General features: G+C 35.6%; 1 protein-coding gene across 1 annotated transcript in view; it reads left to right on the forward strand.

Moving 5' to 3' along the window:
- Positions 1-5,292: 5,292 nt before the first annotated feature.
- LOC110466282 (FMRFamide receptor-like) overlaps positions 5,293-26,181 on the forward strand; it is a 61,060-nt gene continuing 40,171 nt past the window's right edge. Inside the window, exon 1 of the mRNA XM_021522684.1 lies at positions 5,293-5,380. The gene's annotated coding sequence lies outside the window, so the exon portion shown is untranslated. The remainder of the gene's footprint in view (positions 5,381-26,181) is intronic.

The raw sequence follows: 26,181 nt of genomic DNA on the forward strand, positions 1-26,181 counted from the left end.
CAGCTCACCTTCCTATAACTGTGACCAGCTCACCTTTCTATAACTGTGACCAGCTCACCTTTCTATAACTGTGATCAGGTCACCTTCCTATAACTGTGACCAGCTCACCTTCCTATAACTGTGATCAGCTCACCTTCCTATAACTGTGATCAGGTCACCTTCCTATAACTGTGATCAGCTCACCTTCCTATAACTGTGATCAGCTCACCTTTCTATAACTGTGATCAGCTCACCTTCCTATAACTGTGACCAGCTCACCTTTCTATAACTATGACCAGCTCACCAATGTATCCCTATATGATCAGATTACCTATTTATAAATATGATAAGCTCACCTTTTTTAACTATGATCAGGTTATGATTTATATCTATGATCAGCTCACCTATTTAAAACCATGAACAGCTCACCTATTTATAACTATCATCAACTCACCTATTTATACCTGTATAATAATACTATAAACAGCTCACCTATTCATAACTATCATCTTCTCGCCTATTTATAACTATCATCAACTCACCTATTTATACCTGTATAATAATACTATAAACAGCTCACCTATTTATAACTATCATCTTCTCACCTATTTATAAATATGATCAGCTCACCTATTTATAACTATGATCAGGTTATGATTTATTACTATGATCAGCTCACCTATTTAAAACCATGAACAGCTCACCTATTTATAACTATCATCATCTCACCTATTTATAAATATGATCAGGTCACCTATTTATAACTATGATCAGCTCACCTATTTATACCTGCATGATGAGCTAACTTATTTATAAGTATTTATTTGCTATTTGGTAGCATCCCTAGGGGGTGGGGATTCAAATTTGTACAAAAGGTGGGGCTGAAGGGCAGGGCCAAACAGGATAATTTGGCTATATTGATTTAAGTGACTTCTTCTCTGGAACTAAGCAATGAATATTAACCATATTTGACTGGTAGCATCCCTTGGTGGTGGGGATTCAAAATTGTACAAATGATGGGGCTGAGCCCCAGGTGGCTGTGGGGCAGGGCCATAAAGTGTAATTTGGCTTTGATTTGCTTTAAGCAACTTCTCTAAAATAAGAAAAAAATATCAACAAAATTTGGTTGAAGCATCCCCAGGTGGTGGGGATTAAAAATTGTACAAATGGCGGGGCTAATCCCCCAGGAGGCTGAAGGGGCGGTGCCAAAAAAGGTAATTTGACTATATTGCTTTAAGCGACTTCTTCACTGGAACTAAATGATGGATATCAACAATATTTGGTTGGAAGCATCCCTAGGTGGTTGGGATTCAAAAGTTGACAAATGGTGGGGTTGAGTCACTCCAGGGGGCTGAGGGGCGGGGCCAAAAAGTGTAATTTGACTATTTTGATTTAAGTGACTTCTTCTATGGAACTGAGCAATGAATATCAACTATATTTGCTTGGAAGCATCCCTAGGTGGTGGGGATTAACAATTCTACAAATGGACAGGCTGACCCCCCGGGCTAAGGGGTGGGGCCAAAAATAGTTTATAAATTTGAAATGGTTGAGATCCCCACCCTATGACCATATATACAATTGCTGAGTATAAAGAGATGCATGTGCATATGCTCCCAGGATAGCCCTGGGGTCTGGCCCCACCCTTGGAGACTTAGTCCCTAGGTCATAACTTTGAAACTGTTGAGATCCCCACCCCAAAACTATATAAACAATTGCTGGGCATAAAGAGACGAACACAATCATGATATTAGCGTTGACCCTTGGGTCTGGCCACACCCCTAGGAAGCTTGTTTCTGAGTCACAACTTAGAAGTAGTTGAGATCCCCTCCCAATAACCATACATACAATTGCTGGGCATGGAAAATCTAATACAGATATGCTACAAGGTTTGACCTTTAAATTTGGTCTGGCCCTATCCCTGGGATCGTATTTGGAGAAGATTTTGCCATTAATGCTTAGATATCCAGGTAAGCGATACAGGCCCTCTGGAGTTATGGCCCTTTGTTGAAAAATCCTTGTCATGACATCTCCTTAACTACTGGGCTGGTTGAAACGCAAGTTTCCAGATCTGATAACTACCACATGATGCTGTCCATCCAGGGATTTTTCTGACCCTTTTTTATCGAGTAATGGCCCTTTGTTGAAAATACCTTGTCCGGACAACTCTTCCTAAACTACTAGGCCGGTTTTAGCAAAACTTTACAGATACAAATAGCTACCCCAGGTCATCATGAAATTGTGTACTTCCTATTTATTATTTCATTTCTGTCATCTCCATTTAGCATCACTTTTTGTGCGGAATCATACCTTTTTCCCCATATTTCCTGTTTCGGGATATGGCAGTTTAAGGGGAATGTCTTAGTTTGTCCTCGTTATTACTGAATTTTTACTTATGTCATAGAACTGTCAGCAGAAGAATATGTGACTTCACTAAATTGCTATTATCAGAATAAAATCTAGGTATCTGTACTTTGGTTTGTGGAATATCAAATACAAAAAGTAAGTCACTGTACCTTTGACCTTAGCCTCTGAAAAGGTTTGTTTTGGGCATATCTTATGCTGGTTCATCTGATCTAACAAGATTTGGTATGAGGAGGGAGTGCAGGAAGTATGTCACACTGACTATATACTAAAATAAGTGTACAGCTCAGTAAATAAAAAAAACATTACCGGTGAGGGACTATGGACTGCTTTGCGATACATTGCCTTGAGTTAGCCTTTAGCTTACAGTTTTGGTTTATATGTCTTTGTGGTCCGTGTACATCAGTGACCCTGCCTTTATGGTCCACTCCTTAATAGTCAGTCAACATGCCTTTGGTAGTCATTCTCCATGTTTATGTTGTCAGTCTTCATGCCATTGCGGTCATTGTTGATATCTTTGAAGTCAGTTTCCATGTCTTTGATGGTTAATCTCCATATATCTGTGATCAGTCTCCTTGTCTACGTGGTCATCCTTAAAATATGTCTTTTTGGTCAGTTTCAAGTCAATTTTAATGGTCAGTTTCCATGTTGTCTTTGTATGCATGGATGAATGGCTATAAAGTTTGTTACAACAAAGGACACTGGCCCTCTTTCAAGGTCAAATTAATTCAACGTGTTAAAACCTTAAAAAAGATGTCTGCGTGAATGATGTTGGCTTATAGTTATGATATTGATCTTCAGTTTTTACTTGTGAAGACTTTATGATCTTATGATGCTATGACAGGGAGCTCTTTTAACATAAATATTTGAATTTAAAGGCATATATGATGCAGGACATCCACTCTCGGATAACTGCGTGGTTACCTGAGAGTCAGGTACTCTGATTGAAATACTCCATGGTACCAGTATCAGACTGATACTGGTACCATGGAGTATTTTAGTGAGCCCAAGTGGAAACCATAGACATTTTGTTATTATAATAACTGAACTGATATGGTGTTTTTTTAATAATTTGATGGATCTGATTAACTGTGTCTTGTAAGTTGAATTTGGCTGAGTATTACCTTTAAATATGAAGTGATGTACATTTTACAATTTGTAAGCTTTGTATATATCATGTTTGTGATACCTGGGACGTATTAAAATATTATTGATTGATTGATATTTGGCCAATAGCATGCAAGGATGAAGGACATTGAAGTTGGCCTACTGACAAGATCTCAGAGGTCAAATGTGTTAAAACCTTTAAACTGCTTTATCAAATACCCGAGTGGCTTACAGTGATATTATGTGGGATGAATGGCAATCAAGTGTATTCAAATAATGACATTGACCCACTTTCAAGGTCACAGGGGTCAAATTTGTTCCACCATTAAAACATATTCTGTAGAAGAAATTGTCAGTAGCATGCTTGGATGAAGGGCTATCAGGCTAGTTGAAATGAGTAACCTTGGTCAACTTTTAGGGTCACAGGGGTCAAACATGTTAAAAATCTTATAAAATCTTCTTCTGATGAACCAACAAGACTGGGATGATGATACTTCGCCAGACGCATACTGAGATAAATGGCTACCAAGTTTTTTTCAAACAAATGAACTTGACCAATTTTCAATGCCAAAGGGGTCGAATTTTACACTTTCAACTGACTTTTCTGAATAATCAAGAGGCATAAAATGATGAGATCGCCAGTAGCTTGCTGGGATGAAGGTATATCACATTTATTCAAAAGAATGGCTTGTGGCACTTTCAAGGTAGCAGGAACTAATATGTTAAACTTTAAACAGATTGTTTTGAATAACCAAGAGGTCTATATATGGTCATGATATTTGTCAAATTGCTTAATTGTGTGAATGTGAGATTTGCTTGAAAGACTAAGACTAACTTTGAAGGTCAAGTTAGAAAATAAGTTTAATTCTTAAAATGAAGATTCGACATAGGTGAAGAGTTATAAAAGTCTTCCAGCAGAGACCCCTAGTGTGTTAATGATGTTTAGTCTATTTGTCTATTTGATATTTGTCCTGTACACTTTTGAGGTGGGGTATCTTAAATTTGCTCAAATGAACCAAGTTAATCCACTTGAAAGATCACATAAATCAAATGTGTAAAAAGTTCCAAGAACTTCTTTTACAGGTTTATAAAGCCCGAAATCTGATACTTAGTACTTAGCTTGCTTGAGTGGAGATCGAGTTATAAAGTTTGTTCAAATAAATGACTTAAAATGACCCAATTTCAACAATGTCTATTACAGACACATGATTAACAGTCATCATATTTATCCTGTAGCTGGTTTTGTTTAACGACTATCATGTCTATTCAGTTTAATGACCTTGACCCACATTCAATATAACAAAGGTCAAATATATAAGAAACACAAATATATACATAAGGTATGCAATAAAGGCATGGGGGCATGTGGTTATCTTGTTGAGCCATGATCATTTGAGAATTTAAGCGGCTATTTTAAATATTAAGATTGTCCATGTCACAGCAGCCTGATCATAGCTATGACTTGTTTTGTTAAGCAGCGTGTGATGAGATCAATCATGTAGATTCTGACATGTGATCAATACAACCATCAGTAAGGACCTGACAGTATTTAAATTGGCACTGACCATATCTGACCACTCAAGATGGATTGACATTAGTCAATTGCTTTGCATAACATGCAGAATCCTTTCCAAGCCTACAGATAATAATCGGGGATGCTCAGCAGTCAACTTCAAACATCTGTTGCTTGTCGTGGAAATATGATTATTTTTTCTCAAAATGTGTGACTTGTGAGTGACACTAGACTACCCAGCCCACTGACTCTGCTATTGGCTACAGAGAGCTGCTGCTCTCTCGACAAACACAGACGCTCACAGGCACTACCATAAAATCATCTGTGAAATAGTTGAGAATTTAAGTCTTTGATTGAATGCTAAACTGAAAATTGGCTCTGATCTTTGAAATTCACAGCAGCAAGCACTTATTGAGTAAGGTAAGTCATGTTTCTGTCTACTTGGGTGGGGAGCATTTGATTGACACAGCATTCAGGAGGAATCTTATTGTGGATCATAGGCCATTAGTATCTGTCATACAGTAACATGAATTATTGTTTCATAATTATAAGCGATCCAAATAGTTGTTTGCGATCACACACCCCCAGGGTAGCTGCCGTCGTATTTCATCCTGCGTGATTAATGTGATTCATGACATGGTTATTGATGTATAATTAAACTGTGTACCTAATTGTTTTAAAAAAAAGTTTTATGAAATCACACAGGTTTTGATAGTTTTCTTCAAAATGTTTGACAATCATGTCTATATATCATAATTATGTAACAGTTGAGTTATTAAACATTAAAGACAACGTATCAGCCTCTGACAATCTGGCTGCCATTCTGTTATCGTATAATCCCAAGTCATACTTCAGTCTTGTCTGTTAACAAAACAGTCTCTAGAACTGAAGACAGTTGGCCTACACATTTAGTGTTAAGTTATTAATTAATTAGTGCCTGTATGATTCTGTACTTGATCCCGAGGACAATGATCAGCATTTCACTGAAAGAATGATCGTTCAATAAACCAGGTATATATATATATATGTTTCCAAGGTATTATGTGTCCTAACATTATATCTGTAATGATTCCCATTAAGGTTGTGATACAAAAATACCTGCTCTTCCAGGTATATTTACCTAGTACCAGGTATGTGTTATATATAATGTATCTAGGAACACCTGCACTTCCAGGTATGTTCACCAGGCATCTGTTCTGAGTTCAGTGACATTATAGGAACACCTGCTATTCCAGGTATTTTTACCAGGTATCTGTTCTGAGTTCTGTGACATTATAGGAACACCTGCTATTCCAGGTATTTTTACCATGTATCTGTTCTGAGTTCTGTGACATTATAGGAACACCTGCTATTCCAGGTATTTTACCAGGTATGTGTTCTGAGTAAAATGACAATGGAGCACTGCTCTTCCAGGTATTTTTACCAGGTATGCTTTCTGACTTTATTTGGCTGTAATAGTACATATTCAGGTTGTAACATACAAATTACACTACCTGTTCATTTTGCAGTACTTGCTGTAGACTGTGGAAGAACATAATTATATAATTACATTTGCGACAGGATCTATGTGTTTATTGTAAAATTGTGCCTAACAGAATGACTAAATATCTTGCGTAATCTTGAATGTTGAAAGAGAAACTAAAGAATACACAAGATTGGGGTTCAAACAAGATATAGAGTAGAATATGTAAATATTTGTTTTGTGGTCCAAATGTTTGTTATTATAATGAGGTGAAACATCTTGCCCTTTCTATTGGCCTGTTATCAATGTATAGATCACTGGTTTGTATTAAACATCAAAGGAAAATGTCGGAGATCATACAATACAACTACTGGGTCACACCTGAAGACATCTGACACTGCCCCTGTATATATAGGTACAGCTACAAGATGGCCAAGTCTATATCTGACACGGGAACATATGTGCTATACGACTAGTGTTTATTGTTACAGACTCCTTGTTGTAGCAAACATCACTGTGGGTATATATGTACAGGCTCGGTACACTTAATTATCACGGCCCTGCACCAAACTTCTGTCGTGTCGTCTGTCAGGAAGTATTTCTCTGAAGCTCCCACTTGAGAATGAAGATGTACTGATCTGTGATAGCATCAGAATTAAACCTTCTATTAGCATTGGGAGTGTCACCATGACAAAAACGATATCAGCTTCAGATCAAATTAACACACTAATTGCAGTATGGGTGAGGACAGGAATTTCCGATGAAGAGTATAAGGAGTTACTCTCTAGCATTACAGACAACTGCATGGTGTCCGAAAACAGGGAAAAACAGAAAATAGAAATATGTACATTATCTTAGCAAGCACTTTTTCTTTAACTTAATCTTATATAAAACTTCATACTGTCCTATATGAACACAGGTGCATAAACCTTGTTCTTGACCTTTAAGAACTCAGATTGCCAGTTGATGATTTGTGTATGTAATGCATGTAAGATCCTTATCATTAGTAATAATGATAAGGATCTTACAACAATAACATGATTACCTGTTTAAAAAACCCACTCTTTTTACCTCTTAGTATTAAAGTATTCTTTATTAAAGACCTACTAGTAAATCAAAAGGTGTAAATGAACAAACGACTGATTTTAATGACTTTGATAAAAAAAAACAGGAACTAAAATGACATGAAACAAGAATGTTTGACCTTCATTTTGACCATCTATGGCCCAAATTTCATTGTCGAGAACTTGAAACTTTTTTCAATATAAATTAACTTGATATTCATGCTAATTAAACATGATGCTACATAATTTTCAACTTGGTGGTATTAAGGATGACGCTGATTAGTAGCATCTTGTCAACAAGTATGTTTGTTATCATTAACTAAAATAATTCAAGTTTCAATAACACCTATACTCCGATGATATACTTCAAGTAATATTTGTTATGATGAAGACGTCATTACAAAAATATATTGTACATTAATATGTTTTTTGTAACTAAATCTCTCACAGATGAGGAACTCTTTACCTTGTACATAGCTTGAACTGTAGGAACCTAATTATGTATTAATTAATAGCAAATTAAATTTCATTCATGATAGTTGATCAAAAATTATATCTGTATGAAAGTTAGTTGTGTTTATTCACCTTCTATAAATTAATTTTCATCTTCTCTGCTATATTTATAGGGCTATACTACACACCAATCAAAACAGCCATTGTAGAGAAGTTCAGGATACTGTTTAAAAATAAAAAAATGTTTTTCTTCTTGGAATTTTTGTTATATACATGGAATAACAACAGAAAATTCCAATCACATTGATAAGCAATATTTCAAAGATTTCATGACGTTTTTTCGTGCTTTGTCATCTAATTCAATTCCATGGGGAAATTATATCATCACTCTCTTGTGTAATAAAACCAGAGGTACGGCTGAGAGTATGATAAGAAGACGTTAAAACTTGTTAGGGTTCTTAGCCAAGGACAGAATTAGAGGATCACAATAGATTCTTTTCTTTGTGTACAATACATGATTACATATCTAATAGTAACAACCTCTATCTACTGAATTACTTTCTTGTTGAGAAGAAAAATCAATACAAACATGGATTTGTTACATTAAGTTGTCATAAAACAAATAACATCCCCAGAGGTTCTCAATGTGCAATATTAGACACAGAAAATAGGTGTTCCATGTCTAGCAAAAAGATCTGATTTATTTGTACAGTTTATCAGTTAACCTTTTACAGAAAACAAAACAGCTTTTTCAGGTGATTAAATTTCAGTTCAAGATGTTTCCAATGACTGTCCAAACTAATCTCAAAGTGTTTAATTGATGTGGCTTGTATGACCACCCTGGGAAGACTGTTCCATATATTATCAACAGTTCTGTAGCCAAATGAATATTTCCTTTTTTACACAATATTCCTTCTTAACAAGATACCCACATTGAGTGCAACCTAAGCAATGCTTACTTCATATTATTCTACTGAAATAACATATAGAATAATTAACTTGTTTTTATGGTCTTAAGCTTCGTTACCCATGAACAATTTTAACGGTCATCAACTATAATTTTGCACTACAAAGAAATTTTATTTATGCACACTTTGACAATATACTTACCCAATTATTGAATATTGTGTATTCATGTATTTTATGAACATGGGATATGACACAATATTAACAAACATAAGTACATGTACATTAAAGATACCAGTACAGGTTCCTCAAGAAATTTACTCAAAATTCTACTTATTTCTGCTCACTAACTAATAAATTAATGTTCATAAAAGCCAAACACCATGCAAGTTAAAAAAACCCACATGTACAACAATACAAAATGTATTGTTCTACTGCCCAGTAGCATACTTTGACCTACAGTTCATACTTTTTGAAATGTCTATGGGGGAGATTACGCATGTTTGAATCAAAAGCATAGATAGAATGTGTGTATGTATATACACCCCAGGGGAAAAGTAACACTTTTAGATGACATATTTTGAGATGTGCTTTTGGATGAAATTATCAAATCTTAGAAAATGGGAATAGTTTAGTAAATTCAGTTGTTGAAAATGCTCAATTTTAGGGTCCAAAGTCAGGAGTCGACCTCCAAAATAGGGAGAGTTGGCAAGTATGCCTACTTTTAAGGTCACAGGGGTCAAATGTTTTGAAATCTTAGAACAATATCTCTGTTCTGAACAACCAGAAGTCCCACCAGGTTAATGGTATCACTATTCAGCCAGCAGCATGTTGAGAGTATTGGCTACAAAGTTCCTTCAAATGAATGACCTTGACTTATTTTCAAGGTCACAGGGATACAGGCCCTTTGGGTTGCTTGTCGTGAAACGACATTTGCCTGTAACCATTGACCATCAATATCCAGCTTCCTTGTGATCACTGTAATAGTCAATTGAATGTTCAGAAATCAAATTACGATACAGTCTACAGTTATGGTCTAGTGAGTGTTGAATATCAAAGTCATTGTACTGCCTAAAGCATGGTCTAGTGATTATCAAGTGTCCAGAGTTAGAGGCCTTCACTTGCAGATTTAGCACTGTGAAATTGGTTACAATTCACAAGAGATGTTGCTCCTGAATGCTTTCCTGAGTTTTCGTTGTCGATCTGTCATGAATTGAATTAGTTCTTATAGCTGTATGGGATGTTGTCTGATCGAGCTGAGTGAGTGTCAGAAGTGAAAGTACAGTCTGTGGAATTTTACTCAGACAAATGAGAACTTAATTATACTTTACTTAACCATATTGGCAGTGGTTTATACAATAACGTTGACAGCTGTTCATGTATGCAATCAAGTAGACCATAGGTCGGCTACTGACAATCGTACATGTGAACCACGGGTCCGCTACTGACAGCTACGTGGACCACGGGTCAGCTACTGCCAGCTACGTGGACCACGGGTCAGCTACCGACAGCTACGTGGACCACAGGTTGGCTACTGACGACTATGTGGACCATATAGGTCAGCTACTGACAACTATGTTGACCATGGGTCAGCTCCTGACAACTTTGTGGACTACAGGTTGGCTACTGACAACTACATGGACCACAGGTTGGCTACTGACAACTATGCGGACCATGGGTCAGCTACTGACAACTATGTGGACCACAGGATGGCTACTGACAACTACGTGGACCACGGGTCAGCTACTGACAGCTAAGTGGACCACAGGTTGGCTACTGACAACTACGGGGACCACAGGTTGGCTACTGACAACTATGCGGACCATGGGTCAGCTACTGACAACTATGTGGGCCACATAGGTCAGCTACTGACAACTTTGTGGACCACAGGTTGGCTACTGACAACTACGTGGACAACAGGTTGGCTACTGACAACTATGTGGACCAATTAAATGGGTCAGCTACTGACAACTTTGTCGACCATGGGTCAGCTACTGACAACTTCGTGGACCACAGGTTGGCTACTGACAACTACGTGGACCACAGGTTGGCTACTGACAACTATGTGGACCAATTAAATGGGTCAGCTACTGACAACTTTGTCGACCATGGGTCAGCTACTGACAACTTCTTGGACCACAGGTTGGCTACTGACAACTATGTGGACCATATAGGTCAGCTACTGACAACTATGTGGACCATATGGGTCAGCTACTGACAACCATGGTGACAAAAATTCAGCAATATATACATGTTGACATCCGGTCAGCTTTTTGACAACTTTTCTGACAGGGTTTCACCGCTATTAACCATTTTCACTTGGATTCAACAGTTCAGTTATGTTGAAAATGGATCAGCTTTTTACAGGTTGATCAGTTATTAAGCCATGTTGAGAGTGGTTTGGTTATACAGTTATGTTGGCAGTGGTTCAGGTATGCTGCTACTATACCATGAATATTTTGCAACTAATTATCTCTCGCCTTTTTCGCTCACTGTAACAAGGGGGAATTAATCATGACAGCGAATATTAGTAAACAACATACTATTCACTGATTGAATAAGGTTTCGCCAGTAATGGGCAAATTTTTGACTGGGCGAGTGCTTTTCGGTATACAGTATGCGAACCAATGGGTCAGTTATTGACAGCCATGTGGACAATGGTTCGTCTATACAGTCATGGTGACAGTGGTTGAGGGTGCTGTATGAACCATACCCTTCGACTCTATTAGTCAGGCTATTGAGTCCGAAGCATAACTTAGTTTGATACTTTTTTTTTTATTAAATTTGCTTCTCATATCAAGCATTGCTAGCCTAGATGTGCCTTTACTGTGGGAATCATTAGGTCTGTCTGAAGGTTTTCCTGTGTTATTTAGAGGAACCAATTTTCATCATTAACTGAGTATATCGTTAAATGATAAAAAGCTTGCTCCACACATAGGTAAGTGATGTAGAGGAACATTTTACTATTAACAAAATTAACTTGTCAAGTTTTTTAATGATGTCACACAGAGGAGGAACAGGATGTGTTAGGATCTAATTGTATGATGGTTGATAACTGTTAATTCACACAACTGTTATGTGTTATAACTTAAGAGACTGATAATTTGTTTGGTCTCACATGACTTTAATTTGAATAGCCAATCATCGTATAGGAAAAGAGGTTATCAGCTTTCTCTTACTGCTAGTCATTGTACCAGATCAAACATGCAAGTTGGCACAATATTTGCATATTTCCATTCCATGCATCATATACTGAATGTGGTCTATGTTCCCCGGTCCAGCAATTACATAGCACTTTCATCAACATGAAGTTTTGCATTTAGCAAAACTGGTATATGTTGCATCTCCACTACAACACACACCATTGTATGTGTTGAATCTAAAATATGACACGGACATTCAAATTTAGCTTGTTCAAATTCTCAGAAAATATGAGCGCAAGACCTACTAAATTTGAAATATAATTAATTGAAGGGTTTCCATAAGTTTTCCTCTCCCACACCGCCAAGTTGCAGTTGCATATAGGGAAAGAAAATAAGGGGCTGAATTCCAAAACGTTGAGGCTTAATTTCAGGTAGGGAGAAATGTCTTCTACAGTGTACATTACAGGAAGGGACTACTACTAGAAAGTCAACCTTTCACTAGTTGTACTATATGAGGATTTTTATTTTTATTTTATAACTAATAAATCTACACTAGATTAATGATTACATATAATTTTTGTAAACATGATTGTTACATCTAATTGTAAGCATCCACAGGTATAAGTTCACAATTATAACAACAGACAATCTGGGTTAAGAAACTCTAAAATAAATTTACCTGCATTTATACTTGTAACATTCTACAGGTAAAAATGTTTGCAGCGTTATTTCTGATTACACTATATATAGTCACCAGCTGGCCTGTTTATTTGATGGATGTTGCTGTTAAAAACATTGTTTTAATTCTTGGTATTTGCATCAAATTGTAATTTAAAAACTGTTTATGTCCGATATGATTGAGCTGTAAGAAGACCTGTTTAAGGATATGGAACATACATTGTACATTAGCTCAATTATTGTAACTTTTGTTAACCCTTCCACCCCTATGCAACTTTAGTAAACTCTACAATGCATTGATTTGGATGAGTCCATTATGGTCTACAGTGATGAAATGGTTAAATGGGCATGTTAGGTTTTGATTGAATCCTTTTAAACCTGCCACAGGGGGGGAGGGGGGGGAATTGAACTTCTTTCACACACACACACACACACCATATATAGAAAGGGAAACAATTATACACACCATTTGGGGTGTGACGTATCAATGTTAATTAAGCATCTATATATGATATATGACACTTTGCCCTTTATACCCTTGGCTTGATTATGAAAATATCGCTGAATCTTATACAAACTTTTCACAGACATTAATATTGCATTTATATTATGTCGCCATTGTTCTATTTTACTATTGTAAAAGTCAGTATGTACAGTTTGTCGTTGTTTGTCCCTAGGCAGGGCACCGCTTTTTGTACTTTTGGTATCTTTTAAAAATTGTTGTTCTGATGACGGCCCACCCAGTGGGCATAAACATGTAAACTGGATTAGATTTGCCAAAAGTCCCCATTTGATGTTTTCTGGTCATCACTTCTTTTGATTTTGAATTTCAATTACTCTTGGCTGGACTAGTGAATTCCATTTTCTTCACTTCATTGAACATACCATAGCAGACGTTGGATCTCATTTTCCCTTGTATTACTGGGTAGCTTTGATATAAGTTCAATCTTACAGGTACATTTTATTAAAATCTACAAACAATTTCTTCTAATGAACATTGAGGCATATCATCAAGAAACTGTACCTGTATCTTCCTTTAGTGAGGGGCTATCAAGTTTGTAAATTAATTCGTTGACTAATTGAGGCCACTGTGAGGAGTCAATCATGTTAAAATGTCAGTTGGTTTCTAACCAATCATAAGACCTGTTATTATGATGTTTTGGCTAAATTGGATGTCAAGTTTGTTGAAAAGGTGAAATTCACCTAACCTTTAAATTCATAGATTTCACTGTGTTTAAAACATTCAACCACCTTCCTCTAATGAACAATGAGGCCTAGAATAATGGTATTTGGACTGTGATTTTGTTGAAGAAGGGGGTTTTAAAAATGAAGGTTATCCAAAAAATTATTGAAATAAATATAAAGGCCATAGACTAAACTTGATTGGCTGGGATAAGAAATTCAGCAAACATATATTGGTGCTAAATGAGTTGGAAATTAAATAAATTTGAAGTGGTCATGGAGAACAAAAATTTGAAGAACATATGTGCTTCTCATTTTATATACATCAGCTTACGCCATGATCACATTGATTAGATTTCTGTTTACAGGTAGATTGATAGATGAAGAGATCTGAAAATTGAAACCTTCCTTAACGATGTTCTACTAATTTACCCCAAACCAATGCCTGCATAAATCTATTAAGTAGCCGAGTGAAGTCCTGCAGCATGTTGAGTAGTGGAACTTAGTTTTTTCCCCGAGTGAAACACTTTAGTAGATTTGAAATTATGCGAAGTTTATGATTACAATATGCATTAAAAAAATTGTGAGAATTTGCACTTAATTAATCGCTAGTGAAATTGAACAGATTTTTGGATATTCCTGATGAAAATTAACAGCTTTGGTGAGATATATTAACCTGTGTCCCATTGAGAGATTGTACATTTTGCGTACCAAAATAGGACATCAATGCAACTCACTCCTGCGGGTGGAATATATATCAGCTGACTCTATATAAATATTTACCTCAAAACCAATGTACTCCGTCAATAGTATTGTCATTTCGCGCAGTGGAAAGTAGAGCCAGTTTATTTTTAAATAATTTAATTTTGCTTGTAACAAACATTTTCATTTAGTTAGTTTATTTAGAGTACACTCCGTTTTTTGTGTTATATCTCCATAACATGAAAAATATATTCAAGTTAATCCTTAAATAATGAACAGTTTTAAATGCAATGAAATAGATAATGACAAAATAAACATTTAAAATTCATTAAGAATAACAGTAAATGTATCATTTGGCATAATATATAAAAGTAAAAAGAAATACCTGTAGTTTTGCAGGAATATGTTATAACAATTTTGACCAATCGCAGCACCTTTAGGTTTTATTACACATGTGTAATGCCATATTTATGACATGGCCGTATGACATAATAAAATTGGTTAGTGATGTGATTAATGTTTATATTATGACATCTTAATAAGGTCAGCATCGTTGAGTTCCTGTATCTGTTTATTATATCATAATTTCGCATTTAGGACCTGTACAAGATGTTTATGATCGACACTTTGCCAAGTAAGTATTGTTTGGAAAAATGTTTTACAAAATCACCAATTCCTTCTTTCCTAACCAATTATTGAATGTTTTAATATAACAAGTGCTGAACATTTATGAGTATTTGCTAGACACTTTATTGTCATTATACTGTTTGGCCAGGTTCTGAGACATCAAAATAGTTCCATTTCTGTTTATGCATGCACAATTTTTTCACAAAATTTGAAAGCTCTTTCAAAGCATTAATGCCCTTTGCTTTTATTCTCAATGGCAATTAAACATTAACAAGTACATGTCTGAGGTATGGTCTACGATGATGGATTTTGTTGCTGTGTTTTCATATCATGGACATTCCAAGTCTGAATGGGGACCTCTCCTTTGGATAGTATTCATGGGAAAAAAGAAACCTTACATGCAAATTTTCACTTTTTCTTTTTTTTTTTTAAAGCAAAATTGCTACCTAAGTGTTTTATTTATTTCTTCCACATTTTTGTGCCAGCATTATACTTTCAGCTTTGTATGATAATAAATGTTGACGTTTTAGCGTGGCAGTGCTTTGATATTATATAATTGTTTTCAAAAAGACATTGGAACTGAGGAAGTGTGTTATCGTTCCCAGAGAGATTGACCTGATCAGAAAGGAGGCTGAAAAAGACCCGTATAACAGAACTTAGTTAAGACTGGTCCTCTAGTACGATGAGCCTGCTGCCACTACATAAAAAACGATTACTTAAATCCAAGCATATCCTGGCAAAGAATTCTCATCAGAACAAATTAAATGTTGTCTGTGAATGTCCCGTCCCATGGCAGTTCAATTTTATCATCAGCTCTGCTTTTTATGTGTTTTTGATAAACTAAGTTTGACATTACAGCTAAGAACTGGGTGGCGTTGAAATTCCAATTCTATGTTCAAAATTAGCATTCAATTTTACTGTGATCAAACATTGTGATGGTCTTATAATTTGTTTTTGAACAAAAAATTGCCTGATAAATGTTAAGATAATAACAAAGCTTTGGGGAAACTTTTGTATCCCTTGACATTTTTTGTGGTTTTGTCACTTGCTTGGGAACATTGATATGGTACCATCTATTGTTGTTTTCTGAGAATATTGTTTTGATTTCATTGCTTCTTTTTGAACCTTGATCTGTTGTTTTCTTTCTTTATTTGAACATATTGACCTAAAAGTTATTCTCCCTTTGGAACCATTGTTTTCTTTGGAAGATTGATATGATTTTGCTGGTTCTTTGAATTTGTTTTGTTTTACTCTCTGGTAACAAAACTCCTTTGGAACATTAGTTTGTCGTGTCACTTCCTTGGGAAAGTTGATTTTATCTAGGTCGTTTCCTTGGTACATTGATTTTATTGCATCATTTCCTTGGGAATATTGATGTTTCTATTTGGTGTCAATTTGTTAGGGACATAGATTTCATTGTGTCATACCTTAGAAATGATGTTTCAATTTTGTTGCTTCCTTAGAAACGATGTTTTAATTTTATTGCTTCCTTAGAAACAATGTTTCAATTTTGTTGCTTCCTTAGAAACGATGTTTTGATTTTGTTGCTTCCTTGGGATAATTGATTAGCTTTTGTCACTTCTGTTTTAATGTTGATAAGACTCTGTCTCTTCCTTTTGAAATATCTATAAGATTGGTTCACCTCCTTGGGAGCGTTGATCTGATTTTGTCTCTTCCTTGTGAACATTGATTTTAACTTATCATCTATTTGAGGCTGTACTATATATTGGGCGACACGTTTCGAATATCAATCTCTAAGGTTATTTGTTCCTGCAGATAGCTGTACGTTTGTAATGCGCAACCGTTTAAACCTTTCTGCACTATTATAGTTCTTGGGAATCACTGCTGTTTTGTTTATTCACTGAGGTATTTTTCTTTTTCAAAATATCTAACAATAAAAACGTATTTAAAGCGTACCATGACTGTCTGTGAAGAGCTAAGCAGCTTATAAGCATCCTCAGAGACATGTACTTGATTTTATCTGTGAGAGTGTGTGACTATTTAGTCTGATGGATAGACCTAGAAGGAGGGAGGTTCAGGACAAACCTCCATCATTGTCACGCAATGCAAAATGTTGACTAATGTTAATTTTTAAATGTGTTTTTCAGTTTTTCTTTGTTGCTTCATTGGTGCGATACAATAAGCTGTTTTATTGCGATGTGTCATGCAACTATCTCAGGATTTCTCTCGTCTAACTCTGCCTCATTTGAATAATTGTTATCAATGTTTGTTCCTATGTATGAAAACAGGTCAATAAGACAAACCACTGCATCACATAATCAGTTTAGAGTGATTGTTATTCTGCCATAATTTACTGAAATAAAATCTTAACAGATAATGCACTCAAAATCTACAAAAACATTTTCTATACAAAACTTCAATACCTAAATTAACTTGATAAATGCATGCTTTCACTAGGCCCTCCAAGTCTGCTTTGAAATACATCAGGACACTTGTACTGAGGGAGATTGAACCCCTCCAACGATGTTGTGATACATTATATTTATTAATGGATATTTACAGAAACGTTATCAACATGAAATTAATTTTTGAAATTATTTGAATTACAAAAAGTGTTTTAAGTTAGTTTCATATATGGTTAGAACTATGTTGTGCCGCTGTTGATTTTTGGAAATAAATGTCAAAAACATGAATTAGAGGAATATCACAGTTTTACTTTATACACAAACAATAAATGTATTAAATTTGTTGCAACATTGAAGACCTTCTGGTCCCTTTGTCAAGCTATAACTGAGTGAATGATTTGTATTGTCTACCTGTACAAGGTTGTGTCAAAATTGTGCATTTCATATGTGACTCGACACGTACAGGACATTTTGCCTATCAATAGACAGTACACACACTGTATCAAATCTTATTGAAGACACACCTTAGACGGCTTACTTGGTTAGATAAATGAACGCAAATGGTGCATATTTTAACAATGTAACCGAACCAAGCATTATTAAAATGTTTTTATTGCAAATATTTTACCAAACTTTGGTTTCTTTGGTAATTTGTAATCTGAATTATTTTTATTTGGTTATATATTAAGTATAAACTTAAGATCAAGCTATCTCAAAAATTAATATTCGGTACTGGTTTTAGGAAGATTTAAAAATGAAGAGATTAGCTAGGTGAGCCTTGTCTTCATCAGTGGATACTGAAGACTAATAATCTGTGTTTCTGCAGGTTAATTGATAGTGAAGATTATTAATGTACACTAGAAAATGTTTGTTCTGTCAAACGTTCGCCCTTCTTCTGCATACTTGCCAACTTAAAAAAAAAAACCACGGGGAAGATTGCGCATGATCAGAATTTAATGCATAAATAAAATGTGTGTATGGTCAGATCTTAGAAAAAGGGAATAGTTTAGCAAATTCACTGGTTGAAAATGCCCAATTTTAGGGTCCAAAATTGGGAGTCTCCCTCCTAAAAATAGGGAGAGTTGGCAAGTAGGCTTCTGCGAAACCCAAATTGCCCGGTGTTAATTTTGCCTTTACCATTTAATTACTATGTAAATTTTGTTGTTGACGAATGTTTGCTGAAATGATAAATATGACCTATTTTCTTGGGACTAAAAAGGCAAACATCAAACTGCAGTGAAACCTTCCCGTTGTGCAGTAATTCGCCGTCCAAGGAGGCTCCGAGGTGTTTTATTTCTGACAGAATTCAAGCTCTTGTGTGGATTGCATTGATATCTGACGTGAAGCTGTACATGTATCCATAGACAGCCATATTTTGCTACATTAGAGTTCATGATAAAAATGAACAGCAAATGTATTGTAAGAGATATAATGTAATGTACTTATCTTAGCGCACTTAAGCGTATTATCAAATTTTAACAGATGAGCGCATTGATGAATTGGCGCACCCACAAAACATAGAACAGAAAACAATATACAGGTACTTCAATAGACAGAATCATAATTGAGTGCAATGTCTAAAGTGCGAAAAGCACTAAAACAAGACAAATGCTGAAATATGTTCTTTACATTACATCTGGGCAGTCACCATGTTCTTTAAAAAGATTCTGTGTAATAAACTGTAGTAATGTTTCTACATGTTAATACCGTGGTGGGATATTGAATTTCTGAGGTGTCAATAACTGACATGTATTTAACAACACTGATCTTAATCGGTCAGTGAAATGTAACCCTGAGAGAGGAAACACCCAGTGTGTTGTCTATCCAGTTTATTTCAACAAAAATGTTTCCTCAGGGGGCTGAATCATCACCCTTGTTGTTTTTCATTGCCATTCTGTAGTTAAGAAGCGTACCGTTCTGGACAGATATGGGGAGTTGGTGTCAGCATGTTTAGAGATGTTGGCGTTTAGGAGGAGAAAGAGTAGCGCACACTGGCTGATTGGCGTTCCTCGTGGTTCCTCATGGCATGGTGGCAATTTCAGGTGTCGGAAGGGCATCACAAACAAGCACACCTAAATACAGGTCTATTATAGTCGGCTCACCCACAATTTCCTCTAGAAACTAAAATATTATGATTGTCTGTGTAAGTCTGTAAATAGACTCCACCACAGGGTTGAGACCTTTACTAACAAGCCTCCGAGTTCCCATCACACAACACAGCTGGCAGCTTGCATGCCTACAAACCCTGTTTGATGTTTCGGATTGTTAAAAACTCCAAATCCTTGTAAACTTTGTGGAGGTCAAAAGGTGGACTTAAATACAACAATTGATGAGAGACTCTAAACAAGCATGGCTTACAGCTGGAAGGTGGGGTTATCAGATTTTGCTTTCTCAGACCTCACAAACAGATGATCATGCCTGATGGGTACAGTACCACCATGTAACAGTAGACCCCACCAAATCTTACTGAGGAAGATGACAGGGATACGATAATACAAATGGCAAAACAGCTTGATAATGGGGTACTAAAATACGATAAATAAGAGAAATATATCTACCAGTGGATGAAATAAATGTTCTGTACTTAAGATAGGATTTTTTCTTAAATTTCTTTCTATGGGAAAATTTAAGTAATTCTTTCCCCATATGAAAATTTCACTAAGATAAAAAATATACTTATATAAAAAATCTTAAATGAGGATGCTTCTCGAAACCATATTATGCCTGGTTCTGTGAAATAGATATATTTACCCGTACTTATTTTAGCTTTCTCAAATCTTAGCATATTATCAAAAATTAATAGATAATTAGTGCATTTATGAATCAGTGCACCTCGAAAATATGCAATATATAGAGGATCTGACACAAGTGTTCATGTAATATTAAATTATGAAAGTAATTAACGAGTTTAATAAATTCAATATTACATGAACACAAGTGTTAGATTCTATCTATTATATAACACTCTTTTTCTTGACTTGTCTCCTCTATATAAATGGTAACGATGGCTGACGAAAGGACGCATTAAATGCATTTTGTTTGGAGCTCGCTGCGCCACAAAAAATAGTTTCAGAAACTTCTTCCCGAGAACCTTTTCCATGAAGAAATTGTTTATTGTTTTAATAATTATCATAACAACATTAATAATAATTTTTTATACGAAAACCATTCAACAAATTGGCGTTTACGAAAATAGCAGTAAAGTCCTATATTTGGCACAACGGCGCATGCACTGTCAAGGTAAAGGTCATCACAATACATCGAAATCTTCACATTTTAAAAATTTACAGGGACTGGAGTGATTGTCACTCTCTATAACACAGGGGCATTTCTTTGGAGAGGGTTGTTGGTGAATGTGAACCTCAATGTTTCCGCCTGTCAATGAGCCAGAAAATATACTGTGGAATCCGCCATGAAACTGGAACACTGATGAAGTTGACCGGTTACAAATGTTCACCATCGATTGTGTGTATGTCGGAGAAGTTCAAGTGGAAGTTGAACATGCAGGTGTTGAATTTGTGTGAAGCTTTAAACACTCGTGTTTATATAGTATTGAATTTATTAAACTCGTTTGTTAATTTTATTCTCCCAGTGCCCCTGCATCTGCTATCAATGCAAACAGTAACTCGGTCAGCCATTTTGTTTACAAACGTAGCAGTTGTAGTGCGTAGGAATATGACCTGTTTCCCATGGTGACAAGACTCATTTGCATGTTTATTGTACGTATAATAAAGAACAATATACAAGAACTTCAATTGGTGCAATCATAACATAGTGCAATAACTAAAGCACTTAACTCATTTACCCCTGAAATTTCAAAATGAACTATTCCAACCTTTGAATTGGAAGGGTTCAAATGTGTCTTCAGGGGTGAATGAGTTAAAGTGCTAAAATAAGACTACCACTAAAATATGTACTTTACAGTATGAAAATGGAAAATTCTTAAATTAATACAGGGATGAATTTTGAAAAATAAAGAATTCTTGGAAAGCATTCCTACGGCACTGCATTGATTGTTTTAGAAGCTACACATAGGCATATTAAGGTATGAAGATGATTTTTAAAAAATTGTTGAAGAATAAATTCCAGTGAATATTCTAGATATAAAACCAAGCTTTAAAATCCTAATGGGATCCTTCTCTAAAGCAGTTCATGACTTTATTGAGCTTTAATGTGAAAAATGCCATAACTCACAAGGTCTATTTACTTTTGAATTTGATCCCGAAAGAAATTTATCTTCTGAGAAAAAGTGTAGTCATAAACAAGATTTAACAGTTATTTGAAATATTTTAGGATTAATGTATAAGGGTAAAAAAGGGACATATTTCAAAAGTTGATCTTTATATGCAGCAAAAATATGGGGAAGCAGGTCTATAACTACTACAAGGGATGTAGATTGGTATATTTAGAATATGTAATGTACGTGTTCCTGTTGCTGATATCTGACATGTCCTTTTTCCACTTTTCGCATTCATTTTTGCATTGAATCACGATTCTGAAATCAGCTGTTGATGATAATATATTATAAAAGTTAAGTTTCCTGTGTAGAATGTGTAAGACCCCACACTTTCTCAGGCATGTGAAATGGATAGGTAACCATACAAATATCCACGAAGATCAGACGGGATAAGTCAGATAACATACAGAAAATGTATCAGACAGTAGGCATAGTTTTGGTAGTTTTATTACTACATTAAATTGTAGCATGAAATGGAAGCTCTGTAATATGATCTATTAACTCCACCTCCACTTAAAACCAAATCTGTGTACATGTCGTAAAGATTAGGGAAACAATCTCCGATATTATGCGTGTTATTATAATAATGTTGTCTTGGTTCCTGTTAGCTGTAATGAAACATTCATCCCTGGATATCTTAACAGGAGACTTCCTATCTGGTATCACGTATCTGGCAGGGACCCTCCACCTAAGATTCATGTTCAGATTATACACAAGTGGAAACCACACTTTTAACCAAATTGTCAGTACAGTAAAACCAGACTTCATACTGACACCGAGGGGACAGATCCTTTAACCCTTAAACCCCTATGTAACTTTAGTAGACTCTACCATGCATTGATCAGGATGAGTCCATTATTGTCTACAGTGGTGAAAGAGTTGATTGAAATAGACAGTACAGTAAAACCTTGTTATAACGCCACAGTTTATCCAGAGTTTTTTTTGCATTGTGAGGGGGTTTGGCAATAAATTGCGGGAAATGTATAAAGGAATTCTTAAGAAAAACAACAAAGGGACATTGAAATATGTTGGCAGTAAAGGAAGTTGCATATGAAACAAGGGGCAGTATAACGAGGTTTAACTGTATGTCAGTAAACTAGCGTAAAAGACAGAAACCAGATTTTTGGGTCATACAACCATTTCAGATATTTCAGGGTGTTCTGATTTATTAATAATAGTAATAATTTGTGGTTCTTACATATGCTTTATCACAACCTAGTTTGTAGGTCATCTCAAAGCGGTTCACGAATTATTATCCCTGGTTATAAGGCATTTGCAACCAGCTGATATCTTTCTCAACTCCCTGGGGAGCATACAGTCGGTGCTGCCATTTTGGCGATCACAGCTAGCATTCAACAATTATAGCACTGCCCAACCACATACTCATTTACAGCTGAGTAGACTGGAACAAGCAGAGTAAAGTATCTTGATCAAAGATACATCGCAGTGCCATGCAGTGACTCAAACCCGCAACCCTTCAGTCACAAGCCAGGTATTCTACCACTTGACTACCGTGCCTCATTTAAGTCAGTTGCTGATTAAGTCAGAATTCACTACCTTATAGTCATCTTAGTTTTATCATAGTTGTACTTTGTATTTTATGGTACAGTGTACTTTGATATAATTCCATAAGATATGATAGGTGATCATATGTTCTCGGGATCTTTTTCATCACAGTTGAATCCTTCATACAAAATTATCGATAAGTATCAGCTAATGAAAAAGTCATCAAACACCACGTTTGTCTGTCTCGTTTATTTATTGGCCATAAAAATCTGTTGACATTTGAACAATGCTTGTGTGCTCTCGATGCACTGATCAGTCTGTCCTGCACAACATTTGATTGCAAAGTTATTATTCAACACATAATGGTAATCTCTCAGAAAATTCTATCATGTCTGAAATATGATCCCAGTTTTATATTTGTAAAACAAGTAATTTCTTGATAAAAATGAGACATTCGACAAGGGAAAAAGAGAAGGGGGGTGGGGAGAAGCAATGATGAGGGAAAAAATAAGACATATTACAACATTAAGATGAAATCCAGTAAAACGGGACAAAATGAGAGCACTGACTTTACATTCAAATCACCTGTTACTAGCATGTTTTAGCCTCCATAACTGTGTGTAATTATTAATGAGCAAGATGAGAAGTTCAAGTCACAAAGAACAGGTACATATTACCATAATTTGTGAAAAACATTAACAATCAAAAGTTGTTTGACTCATTCACCCCTGAAGACACATTTGAACTTTTCCAATTCAAAGGCTGGAATAGTCCATTATGAAATATCAGGAGTGACTGCGTTAAATCTTTGATGTAGGATGCAGGAAAGGTTTGATTTGGTTTCCAGAGTGGCTTCCCTTTATGATGCACTTGAGTCAGTGGTCTCTCCACCAGTGATGTATCTGTTGTCATACATATTGTTTGTTATCTGGTGCGTTCAGATAAGCTTCTAATTTAATCAGTATTATATCATCGGTGCAGCTTTACACCGTAACAGCAAAAATAAGTGGCAGTTTCCTTTACCATAACAACAGTGGTTATCAGGGATTCCATACAATTGGGAGCCACATTTGACAGGGCCTCGCCCTCCCTTGATGTACAACAAATGTGCCCAACACCCTTCCTGTCAGGCTGCCGGCCCCACCCCCATGTCTGACACCGATTCCGTCTGCTCAAACTCATCTCATTCTAATTCATAAACAACAGTCTTGCAGCAAAATCAAGAAGAGGGTATTTAATAAGTGATGGGATGATTTCAAAATTTTGTTAAATCAAATATATTCACAGCCTGGACCCTTCGAACTATTGAGCATGTTGAGGCAAAAAGCCTGCAAACCTTTATGTATATAATATGGCCTGCCAGTACTCTGGTACTGTAAGTAAAGAATTACAAAAGGGAAAGATAATTATCTGTTTACAAAATAAATGTAATTTTGACTTTATATCTTCAACTATCAACTTCATAATATTAAACTATGTCCTGACAGAGTTGGAGTTGCTTTGAACTAAACTGAATTGAATTAAGACATTCTGGTAAACAAAATGGATTAGAAGATATGATTTTAAAGATTTCGATGATTGTTTGGGTATTTCCGTTCAGGCGTTGTTGCAACAACTATGGTCACTATGACAACAGTCTATTTATAGCACACTTTGATACGGAATGATTGAGGAATTAGCTGACTAATTCATTGCATGTATTTAAGTTTCAGATCCTAACTACGAGCAGCTGTGTTCACGCTGGTAAAAAACTTTAATGGTAAAGGATAACTGGTACATTTAATTACCGGGGTAAACGTAAAAGTTTGGACAAGATGATGACAAGTAATTTTTTCATACTTTTCAAAATATTACAATACAATAATTAAACGTTTGCTGTGACAATTGCAAGAATTACAACACATCATTAAAGATGTGGGTGACTTCTACAGACCGTAATGGCAGTTTATAGTGATAAATCAATCTGAAGGTAAACCTTGCTTATAGAATCATTTTGTGTGTTAACCCTTTCACACCTATGCAACTTAAGTAGAATCAACCATGCATTGATCTGGACCAGTCCATTATTATCTACAGTGGTGAAAGGGTTAATGAGGTGATGATCTGCGTGATAAAAAGACTGCTTAATTCACATATTCCAACGTTTCTGAAATATTAATTCAGTCTTCAAAACCTAATAATAAAGGCATTAGAAGGAGAAGCAGGGAAAAGTTGATGTAATTTTGCCATTTGTATTCTGCTGGCTGACACTGCAATGGTGCTAAGTACCATGTAAAACATAATTTTCTCCACTCTCACAGCATAATATATCACCTCAGCGACAAAATTACCACTTTTTGTCTAGTGTCATAGGCTCAACTGGTACTATATTTCACAGACTCTAAAATGCTTTAGATTTTTTACTTTACTTTATGCTGGCTTTGTTAACATAGTTTTGAAATTATTGAGGTAGTTGATGATAAAGGAAAACAAAATGGTGGAATGCGGTTTGTCACTGATGACATTGAATCTTGTCAAAACTACATAACACTGCAATTTGAATGTCCTCTTGTTCCCATTCCCCATAAAGACGAACCATTCCTTTCCCACAGCCCACATGAATTAAAAACCGCTTCATTTTGCATACCTCGTAACATTTTCAGCTGATTCCAACAATTTTTTTATTTTCTATTTCTCACATTTCATCTTCACTTACTTTTAGTCATCTTTTACAAAAGCAAACTTGATCGTTTTCTGTCTGAAGACGAGCACATCTTTTTCTACCTTTTCTCCAAATATTGACTTAATAGAAGACTTGATCATCCTTAGAATGGTATGGTATTCATGTACAGACAGACTTTATTAGAGGAAATGGAAAGATTGTAGCTTCAACACATAAGTAAATTAGCAATTGCT

This window comes from Mizuhopecten yessoensis, unplaced genomic scaffold (assembly GCF_002113885.1).
Source record: "Mizuhopecten yessoensis strain PY_sf001 unplaced genomic scaffold, ASM211388v2 scaffold11127, whole genome shotgun sequence".
NCBI lineage: Eukaryota > Metazoa > Mollusca > Bivalvia > Pectinida > Pectinidae > Mizuhopecten > Mizuhopecten yessoensis.